This window comes from Phoenix dactylifera, chromosome 6 (assembly GCF_051530095.1).
Source record: "Phoenix dactylifera cultivar Ajwa chromosome 6, Ajwa_hap1_PhDact_Kaust_v1.1, whole genome shotgun sequence".
In the NCBI taxonomy this organism is placed as follows: Eukaryota; Viridiplantae; Streptophyta; class Magnoliopsida; order Arecales; family Arecaceae; genus Phoenix; species Phoenix dactylifera.
This window is the reverse complement of record NC_143195.1, coordinates 20,193,351-20,203,924: the sequence shown is the minus strand read 5'-3', so window position 1 is coordinate 20,203,924 and position 10,574 is coordinate 20,193,351. Positions and strand designations below refer to the sequence as shown.

The following is a 10,574-nucleotide window of genomic DNA, read 5'->3' as shown; positions in this document are numbered from 1 at the left end:
GTATTTTTCTTTTGAAAAAAAATTTTAAATCTTTACTACTATTTTTAATTCCCTACACAGTTTGCATCAAACTCTGATATCATAGAAATTAGCCGTCTGATTGGACTCAAATTTGGTCAGCGGGTGCAAGACACAGTTTTCAATAATCTGAACAGTCTGATTGACATTATGAGACTTTTAAGACCATTAGATTAATACGAAACCTTGCTGCTTTCTATTTTAAATTTTCTGCATTTAATTTTTTTTAGAATCAGAATTTTATTGTTACTATATCTCATTACCCCTTGTTGCTAATTGAAAATCAATTAAAAAAAATTGAGAAAAGATCAAGGGTGATTATTCAAAAATTTAAAAAAAAAGAAGAGGAAAAACCTAAAATTTTAAATTTCAAATTTCAGAATTCAAATTTCAAACTTCAACTCATAAAATTTAAAAAATAAATAAATAAATAATTTGCTTGATCACCTATTCAATGAAATTTAATGTCATGTCATAAAACATTAAAAAAAAAATCTCTTGATTGTTGCATATAGTATAAGGCATCAGCATAAAATATTCTAAGGGCTGAACCCATTTAAAAAGATAAGGTCGGAATTTCATCACTCGTCCTTAGCCCAAAAATCACCCCAGTGCATAAATATCCTAAGCTTAACTAAAATCAACTAAATGTTGGCCCCTAAGGATATTCGAGCTCAATAGGACGAAGACCACCGAAAGTTGCACCAATTTTGCTCTGTGGCTTAGTTGATGTCTAGGCAAGCTTTGTCCCTATAAGGGAGACAGTTCATCTGTTCGAGGCAAGTGGGTTTTAAGTGGGACCTTTGCGAACGCATCGTGACCCCTCCACTTATCTGGGAGCTTATCTGGTCAACTCGGTTCATTAGACCGGATTGGAGGCTTAGGTGCCCTCTTCAAACCAGTTAGGAGCTGTCTAGAAATTTAAGAAAAACATTAGAAATTGAGGTGTAATGTTTTGTTGCATGTTTGATTGTAAATAGATTTTTGTTTTAGGGTATCTTTAGTTGGTACTTATATTTATTTTTAAAAAAAAAGAGAGGAAAATATTTTGCATGCTAAAGTAGAATAGGGACGACACCGGTCGATTAAGTCGTACAACTTTAGATCATCCCTTAGGACACATCCCTGAAATTCCTTCGCAGTATCTCACACCTTGTGAGATGGCTGATTTAAATGAAGATGTGGGGAGTCACCACAATTGAGAACGAGAACCCCATGTTATGACTCTAAGACAATACCTACAACCGGCTAGGACTAGTCAGCCTTCATGCATAATTTTTTCTGATAATGTAGGACATTTTGACATCAAACCAGGGGTAATCCAATTGCTGCCCAAGTTTCATGGGTTAGAGTCCGAAAGTCCGTATCTTCATTTAAAGGATTTTGAAGAATTGAGCATTACATTTAGAGTGCCAAACGTCACCGAGGATGTCCTCAAGTTGACATTGTTTCCTTTCTCTCTAAAGGATAAGACCAAAATATGGCTAAACTCTTTGCGACCTAGATCAATAAGAACTTGGCAAGATATGCAGAGAGAATTTTTAAAGAAGTTCTTCCCCACACAAAGGACCAACTTTTTGAAAAGACATATCAGCAATTTCCAACAAAAAGATAATGAAACATTTTATGAATGTTGGAAAAGATTTAAAGACCTTCTTCTCTCATGCCCTCATCACGGATTCGAAACTTGGAGAACCATTAGCTTCTTTTATGAAGGTTTATCTCCACAGTTGAAACAGTTTGTAGAGACCATGTGCAATGGTAGATTCTTAGAAAAACAACCTGATGAGGCATGGGAGTATTTAGATTCCCTTGCTGAGACTGCCCAACTTTTGGATAACGGGGATAGAAACAACAAGTCTTTGCCTAAGCCTACTAGCTCTGTACAGGGAGGCCTTTACAACCTCAGAACTGAGGATGATCTTCACGCTAAAATGGCAGCCCTCACTAGGAAGGTAGAAGAAATTGAGCTTAGGAAGGTTGAGCCTGTCAAGACTATAGAGCTTAGAAACGAGTGTTGTGGTATCTGCGATATGTCGGGTCATACTACTACAGATTGTCCCACCATACCGGCATTCAAAGAAGTCTTGCACGATCAAGCAAATGCTATGAACTCCTACCAAAAGCCTTATAACGATCCATACTCGAATACCTATAACCCTGGTTGGAAGAATCATCCAAATTTTAGGTGGAGAAATGATCATCCTCAACAGTCACACCATTCAGTTCCTCCACCTGCACATCCTACATTTGCATCACCACCCTCTCAAAAGCCAAATATCGAGGGTACCTTACAATCCATACAAACTTTTCTACAAGGTCAAGCTAATATCAATGCTCAAAATACTCGAAATTTTGAAGACATAAGAAACCAATTGTCAATGTTGACTACCGTCCTAAGTACCCAAGAGAAGGGTAAGCTTCCAGCTCAACCCCAACCTAACCCACAAGTGCATGGCAGTAATAATACGGCTCCTTCTAGTTCGCATACAGAACATGCAAAGAGCATCATGACTTTGCGTAATGGAAAAGTCATTAATCAGACCGTCCTATTGAGACCGCAGGTCACTTCTAATTCTGATCCTCCCAAAGCCGATGAAAGGGACAAAGAAAAAATTGAGGTCCCAACTTCTACCGAGAAAGTAGAATGTCCTTTTCCTCCACCTTTTCCACAACGGTTAAAGCCGTTGCAAAAGCTCGAACCTAATTCTGAAATTCTTGAGCTTTTTAAGCAAGTAAAGATCAACATACCTCTTCTTGATGCAATCAAACAAGTACCCTCATATGCCAAATTTTTTGAAGGACTTGTGTACTGTTAAGCGCCGATTAAATGTTAAGAAGAAGGCATTTTTAACTGAAAATGTGAGTGCTATTTTGCAGCACAACATTCTCCCTAAATATAAAGATCCAGGTTGCCCAACCATCTCATGCATCAAAGGTGACTTTAGGATAGAGCGAGCATTGTTAGATTTAGGGGCGAGTGTGAATTTGTTGCCATATTCTGTATATGAGCAACTTGGTTTAGGTGAGTTGAAGCCAACCTCCGTCACTTTGCAATTAGCTGACAGGTCAGTTAAAATTCCAAGGGGGATTATCGAGGATGTATTAGTCCAAGTAGACAAGTTCTACTTTCCTGTCGATTTTATTGTATTGGACACACATCCGGCTTCGAACTCACAGTCTCAGATTCCGGTCATTTTAGGACGTCCATTCCTTGCAACTTCTAATGCATTGATTAATTGTAGGAATGGCGTCATGAAGCTTTCTTTTGGTAACATGACCTTAGAACTAAACATTTTTAATGTGTGCAAACAACCCAATGATCCCGAAGAGAGTAAGGAGGTTGATTGGGTTGAAACCATCGCAGAAGAATATTTGTTAGCTAAAGCAATTAACGACCCATCCAATGATAGCTTGATTGATTGGTGTCCTAATGGAACCGATGATGATGATTTGTCAGTCACACCTATTGTGGATAATCTGGATATCAAGATGGTCAATGGGTGGAGACCAAAAGTAGAAGAATTTGAGAGGTTGTCGCCTCGAGAGGCGAAAATAGTACCATCTCATGAGCAAGCACCCAAGCTCGAATTGAAACCCTTACCAAAGGAACTTAAGTATGCTTTTCTTGGATCCGAAGACACTTTTCCTGTAATCATCTCATCTGGACTTGATCATACCCAAGAAAGAAAATTAGTTGGTATTCTAAAGAATCATAAAGGAGCCTTAGGGTGGTCTATTGCCGACTTGAAGGGAATTAGCCCCTTAATTTGCATGCACTGGATATATTTCGAGGACAATGCCAAAACCACAAGGCAAATGCAACGAAGGTTGAATCCTACGATGAGAGATGTGGTTAAGGCAGAAATTCTCAAGTTGCTTGACGTAGGTATTATTTACCCAATTTTCGACAGCAAGTGGGTAAGCCCTACTCAAGTCGTTCCTAAGAAGTCGAGTTTGACGGTGGTAGAAAATGAACAAGGTGAACTAGTTCCAACTCATGTTCCGACGAGTTGGCGCATGTGTGTTGACTATCGAAAGCTGAATTTGGTCACACGAAAGGATCACTTTCCTCTACCCTTCCTAGACCAAGTGTTGGAGAGAGTTGCAGGGCATGATTTCTATTGTTTTCTCGATAGCTATTCGGGATATTATTAAATTGATATTTCACCAGAAGATCAAGAGAAGACTACCTTCACTTGTCCTTTTGGCACATTTGCTTTTCGACGAATGCCATTCGGGTTGTGTAATGCACCTGCAACATTCCAAAGATGCATGCTCAGCATCTTTGAAGACATGAACGAGAAGTTTTTGGAAGTATTCATGGATGACTTCTCCATTTTTGGTGACTCATTTGATGATTGCTTGTCACATTTACAAGCAGTCTTAGCTCGATGTATAGAAAAGAATTTGATATTAAATTGGGAGAAATGCCACTTCATGGTACCAAAGGGAATTGTCCTAGGACATATTGTTTCGTCGAAGGGCATGAAAGTAGATAGAGCTAAGATCGATTTAATTGCTAAGCTACCTGCACCCAAGACGGTTAGAGATGTTCGATCATTTTTGGGTCACGCCGGATTTTATAGGAGGTTCATCAAGGACTTTAGTGTCATAGCTCGACCATTATGTAACCTCCTATCCCTTGATACACCGTTCAATTGGATTGAAACCTGTCAAGAGGCATTCGAAAAGTTGAAGTCTATGCTTAGCACTGCACCCATCATGCGACCACCTGATTGGTCATTACCTTTTGAGATTATGTGCGACACTAGCGACTATGCGATAGGAGCTGTCCTAGGACAACGCAAGGATAATAAGCCATATGTCATTTACTATGCAAGCAAAACCTTAAACGATGCTCAAATGAATTACACTACCACCGAGAAGGAATTGCTTGCAGTAGTTTTTGCCTTAGATAAATTTCGCTCTTATATCCTTGGTGCTCCTATTGTTATCTTCACGGACCATGCGGCACTAAAATATTTGTTGGATAAGAAAGAGGCCAAACCACGCTTAATACGATGGATACTTCTACTCCAAGAATTTGACATCACTATTAAAGATAAAAAGGGAGTAGAGAATGTGGTTGCGGACCATTTATCACGGCTAGTTTTTCATGATTCAGTGTCACAATTTTCCATCAAGGACTCATTCCCTGAAGAGCAGTTGTTTGCACTTTCTAGTATGCCATGGTATGCAGATATTGTAAATTTTCTTGTTACAAGCCAGAAGCCAGAACATTGGGGGTCGACAGATAGAAAAATTTTCTTGCGCGAAGTAAAGAATTATTACTATGACGAACCATATTTATTTAAATATTGCAACGATCAAATCTTTAGACGATGCATACCGGATTATGATATACAAAGCGTACTCTCTTTCTGCCATACTGATGCTTGTGGTGGATACTTTGCTTCTAAGAAAACCGTCGCAAAGGTCTTGCAATGTAGTTTCTATTGGCCTACTATGTTCAAAGATGCCCATGAGTTCTGCAGGACATGTGATCCATGTCAACGTATTGGAAGTCTAACTCGTAGGCAAATGATGCCTCTTCAGCCCATTACTATTATCGAAATTTTTGATTGTTGGGGCATCGATTTTATGGGCCCATTCCCACCGTCTTTTGGATATGAGTACATTTTAGTCGGTGTCGAGTATGTGTCCAAATGGGTAGAAGCTGTCGCTTGTAGGACCAATGATCACAAACCTGTCCTGAAGTTTTTAAAAGAAAATATTTTTTCACGATTTGGGATGCCTAAGGTTATAATTAGTGACAGTGGAAAATACTTTTGTAATAAGCCTTTTGAGATATTATTAAAAAAGTATGGTGTCACCCACAGAGTTGCTACCCCATATCACCCGCAAACTAGTGGCCAACTAGAATTAGCTAATAGAAAAATCAAGCGTATTTTAGAAAAAACGGTAAATCCATCACGAAAAGATTGGTCCTTGAAACTATCAGATGCATTATGGGCCTATCGGACTGCATACAAAACCATTCTTGGCATGTCTCCCTACCGGCTAGTCTACGAAAAAGCGTGTCATCTGCCTGTAGAAATAGAACATAAATCGTATTGGGCAATTAGAAAATTAAATTTTGATTTACAAGATGCCGGTCTAGCTAGAAAATTGCAATTGAACGAGCTTAATGAGATTCGCAGAGATGCTTATGACAATGCTAAAATTTGCAAAGAACGAATGAAGATCTTACATGATAAATCAATTTTAAAAAAATCTTTTGAACCTTTGCAAAAAGTTCTTTTATATGATTCTCGCTTATATCTGTTTCCTGGTAAGTTGCGATCGAGATGGACAGGTCCTTACATTATAAAAACTATTTTTCCACATGGGGCGGTTGAGATTGAGAATCCACGGGATGGTAGAATTTTTAAGGTAAATGGACATAGGTTAAAACCTTTTCTTGAGAATTTTGCAGATAAAGAGGACTCCTTTTCCTTGGAGGAGCCTTCTTATGACTGAGCATAAAGGCAAAGGTATGTGTATATTAGTTAGGATTATTTTTCTAGTTTTGTAGGTTTTATTTTCTGGATATCAACAGCTCAAGGTATTCCTCTTCTCTTCAATATTATTTTCTCTACTGTCTTTCATTATAGCTTTCTTGTATCTATTACATTGAGGACAGTGCAATGTTTAAGTTGGGGGGAGGGAAGCATTTTGATTTTAAAAAAAAAAAATTTGCATTCTTTTCTAAGCAAATGCACATGTATTTTCATATTGAGTTTGTGCAACTATTAAGGCAAGGAATACATGCGTACTATGACTGATCAGAGACCTATTATTAGATCCCGCACATGTATTTAATGATTATAGGAAGGCCTCAGGAGTTCACATTTGTTTAATGCATTTTTATTAAGCCATATCTGTAAAAAAAGTACGAGTATCCTTGTCCGTACTAAAAGGTTCATGATTTGATTTTCACATAAAGATAGAAGTTGAATACCTTGGCTAGATCACCTAAGTGCCTTATGTTCTGACCTTGGTTGACCTATAGTTACGATGCAGTCACGTTATATGGTTCAGTTTACCTACTCTTATTATTTTTTTTTTAAAAAGAAAGAAAGAGATGACAAGTCTGACCTCGTGGCGTAGTCTGGTTCGAGTAATTAAGTCCGAGGGGTATTTCACCTAATGCCTTGAGCCAACTGGATCAGGAGTCATTGGCCGAAAACTCGCTACATGGACCTTGCTAGAGCCTAAGGGGGTTGGACTATTGTAATCATCATATGTGTTCAAAAATAAAAATAAGCATGAATAGGGTTGGTCGGGCTGAACCCAGTGACATGTGGTAATGGCTGGTTTGACTCCATTGTATTGGACCTTTGTGTACTTTGGATATTTAGTTGGGATTGATAACTCCTTCTTTTTATGCAAACCATTCTTGACAATTTTTAGACAACATGAGATATTCCAAAAATTTGATGGATCAGGCTCTAATAAACTATAGTAAACACTTATGAACTTGAGTAGTACACCTAAAATTCAAGCGGTACCATGTTGTGGTGGAGGTATTAGTGCTCTAAGAAAGTCATTCTGTTTATGCACACTACACTTTAGTATTCCCCTTGCTTTATTCATATTTTTTAGGATCTCATGTCATATCATTCATGATGTTTGTGGGTAACATCCCAGAAAACCCTCACGAGACAACACTCGTCCACTAGGATAACCTAGGGGTTTAACGGCTTGTTGCACGTGCTAAGTGCAATCGTGATGCCCTACGAAAATGGGTACATATCTTAGTTTTATGTCTTTAGCTTTAACAAAAAGTCAAAGAATTGACCAACACTTTTTGTACTCTCATGTTATTATTTACTCTGAATTGCTAGAGACTAGCAATAAGCTAGTTGGGGGGTATGATGAGAGCACAAAAGCGCGATCTAAGTACCAATTAACTTAGCCTAATGCTAGCAAAATAATGATAAATAATAGATGTTAACATTTGCATGATTAATATTTTATCCTTAGCACTTATTATAATTTTTTACATTATTTTATATAAATTCATCTAAAAAGGATGCATCCTTCCAACTGCAGAACAGAGTCTATGACTCTTCTTCCGCGCACCCAAGCGACTCCCCAAATTCCGTAATGCAACTAAAGCTTCCAGCCGTCCGTGAGCTAGGATCTGTGATCTGATCTCCCGCACCCAATCCTAGCATCCTGATTCCATCCGCACCAGTGATCAGCTCCCCTCCCGTCTTGACCGCGATCACCCCCCAGCGTCCGCCTCCTCCATTCACGCGTCCAGCTCTCAGCGTGATTCTCCCGTGTTCATTCCTAGCATCCGCACGTCGTCCGCGTCCGCGATCACCTCCGGCACTCGTCTCGTCCGCGTTCTCCTCCTTCTCAGCCTCACAACTCGATCAACGCTCCTCCACAGCAGCCGCGATCACCTCCCAAGCATCCGCCTCCCTCACCGTTTCAAAGATTCCGAGTTCGTTCTTCAGCATGTGATCCCGCCTACAGCCATCCGTGAGCAGCGTCCCAGGATCCCAGCGTCCGAAGATCCTGCCGCAGCTCTCATCCATTTCAATCTCCCAGCCGTCTGCCTCCTCTTCTTCCACGAGCCTGCCTCATGCGCCGGACCAGCATCAGACCCCCTCAGCGCGAGCAATCTGCCGGATCCGCTCCGTTGTCACCTCCTCCTCCCAGCGAAATTCCAGCATCTTTAGTTTGGAAATTTTGGTTTTAATTTGTGAGGAAATCTTGTTTTTGGGGGAGGTTTTCATTGTATAAAACAGGGGAGGGGTCGGCTGGGAGGGGGTGCTTCATTCCCACACACAAACGGGGAGGAAGAAGAAAGGAGTCGGGAGGAAGAACAGTGGAGGCCTCTGCGATTGGAATAAAAAAAGGAAGAAGAGAGAAACAGGGGATGCCCTGTTTCTGTTATTATAAAAAAAAAAAGAGTGCGAAAGGGAGAGATGTTGATGTTTGTAATGGTTTGCTAATCCTTTGGCAAAGGGTGATGGATGAATCCTTGTCATGTTGCTTTCATCAAGTATACTCTAAACTTTTATTCTAATTATTTTATATCCATTGGTATGTTTTGAATTCTTGAATATTTATTTATTAAATAGATCTTTTATGGTTTATATATATATTGATGCATGGATTGTTTCGATGTTTGATTTGTCGTAGACGTAACCGGCACGATAAATACTTAGATGTTGAATTCATGTTTTCAGATTGTATACTCCACGATTAAAACTATTCTATCTAATTAATCCTTAATCGAGAATCGTTGAGTTTATTTGTTGAAAGTAATATTGTCAAGGGGGATTCCGGATCCCTAGCCATCTCCATATTCTTGAACTTTGTTTAATTACCTATTATTCTCTGCTTTTGATTTTTGAAAATCAACTAAAAATTACATCTGAAATTACGCTAATAATACTTACACCGTTCTCTGAGGATTCGACCTCGGACTTCCGAGTTATACTACTTGTGCGACTCTCCTGCACTTGGGAGAGCAATTTTATTTTTGCACCACCCTAGAAGCCAATAAGGCTGACACATTATTAATTCTGGAACATAATTTTGTACTTGACTATTTATTATTGAATAAATAAAAGGCATCTTTTTCATTCATATTGTTTATGTGTCTATGAATCGTCCAAGGAATTAATAAGATGATGATGCATATTCTCAAGAGTTGAGAATTTGAGCTATGTATCATTGGTGATTAATTTCTAAATGCTCCTGATCGATGGATCATCACAAGAACGGTGATTGATCCGATCAGTGCACACAACACTTTCCTTATGGATGGATGAGACTCGAGTCTACAGTGTAGGGACACTGAAGTGATAGTGCAGGTGCTTGTTAAAGAATAAGGGTACTGAGCGTGACCAAGACAAGAAGTCACTTGGATGTCTATCCACTCGTCAGTGACTTGCTTGATGTTACAGTAGTGTAACTGGTCCTTTGACCTGCTGTAATAACCCCAAAATTTTTTTTTTATATAAAAGGGATAGAATAGTCCTTTAAAATTGATATAAGGGGTAAAATGGGAAGGAATCAAAAGATAATGGCATAGTTGTAGATGCGTTGAAGTGGTAAGGATAAAATTGGAAAGGAATCAAAAGTTAATGGCATAACAGTAGATATGTTGAAGTATTTGGGGCAAAATGAAAAATTAATAATATTAAAAAAATGGTGAATAGTATTTTGATGTGACTTAATTGGGAGGGTTGTGCTGTCGGAGGAATGAAACCGAGAGAGAGGGAGTCTCAGGCGTGAAACAGAGAGGAAAGAAAGAAAGAAAAGAAGAAGAAGAAGAAGAAGAAAGAAGAAGAGGAAGGGGATTCGAGAGGGAAAGGGATCCCGGTTGCACTTCCAGCTGAAGGAAAAAACGTAGATCTCCTTTCCCTCTACGCAAGGATCTCGATTTCCAAAAAGAAAAAGGTAAATATCCATCCCTATCTAGTCTTTTGATGACATTAGGCTATACAAAGGGTGGATATAGTCTAGAGGGGTCGGATAAGGGTTGTAGAGGCGGTTAAAAGAGGAAGAATCGGATTTTGACAAATTTT

At 39.1% G+C, this 10,574-nt stretch overlaps 1 non-coding gene across 1 annotated transcript; it reads right to left on the bottom strand.

The window, feature by feature from the left end:
- Window positions 1–1,590: 1,590 nt before the first annotated feature.
- Window positions 1,591–1,699, bottom strand: LOC148703139 (small nucleolar RNA R71). Its single transcript, XR_015988421.1, has one exon. It is a non-coding gene; the product is annotated as a small nucleolar RNA R71 (small nucleolar RNA).
- Window positions 1,700–10,574: the final 8,875 nt, after the last annotated feature.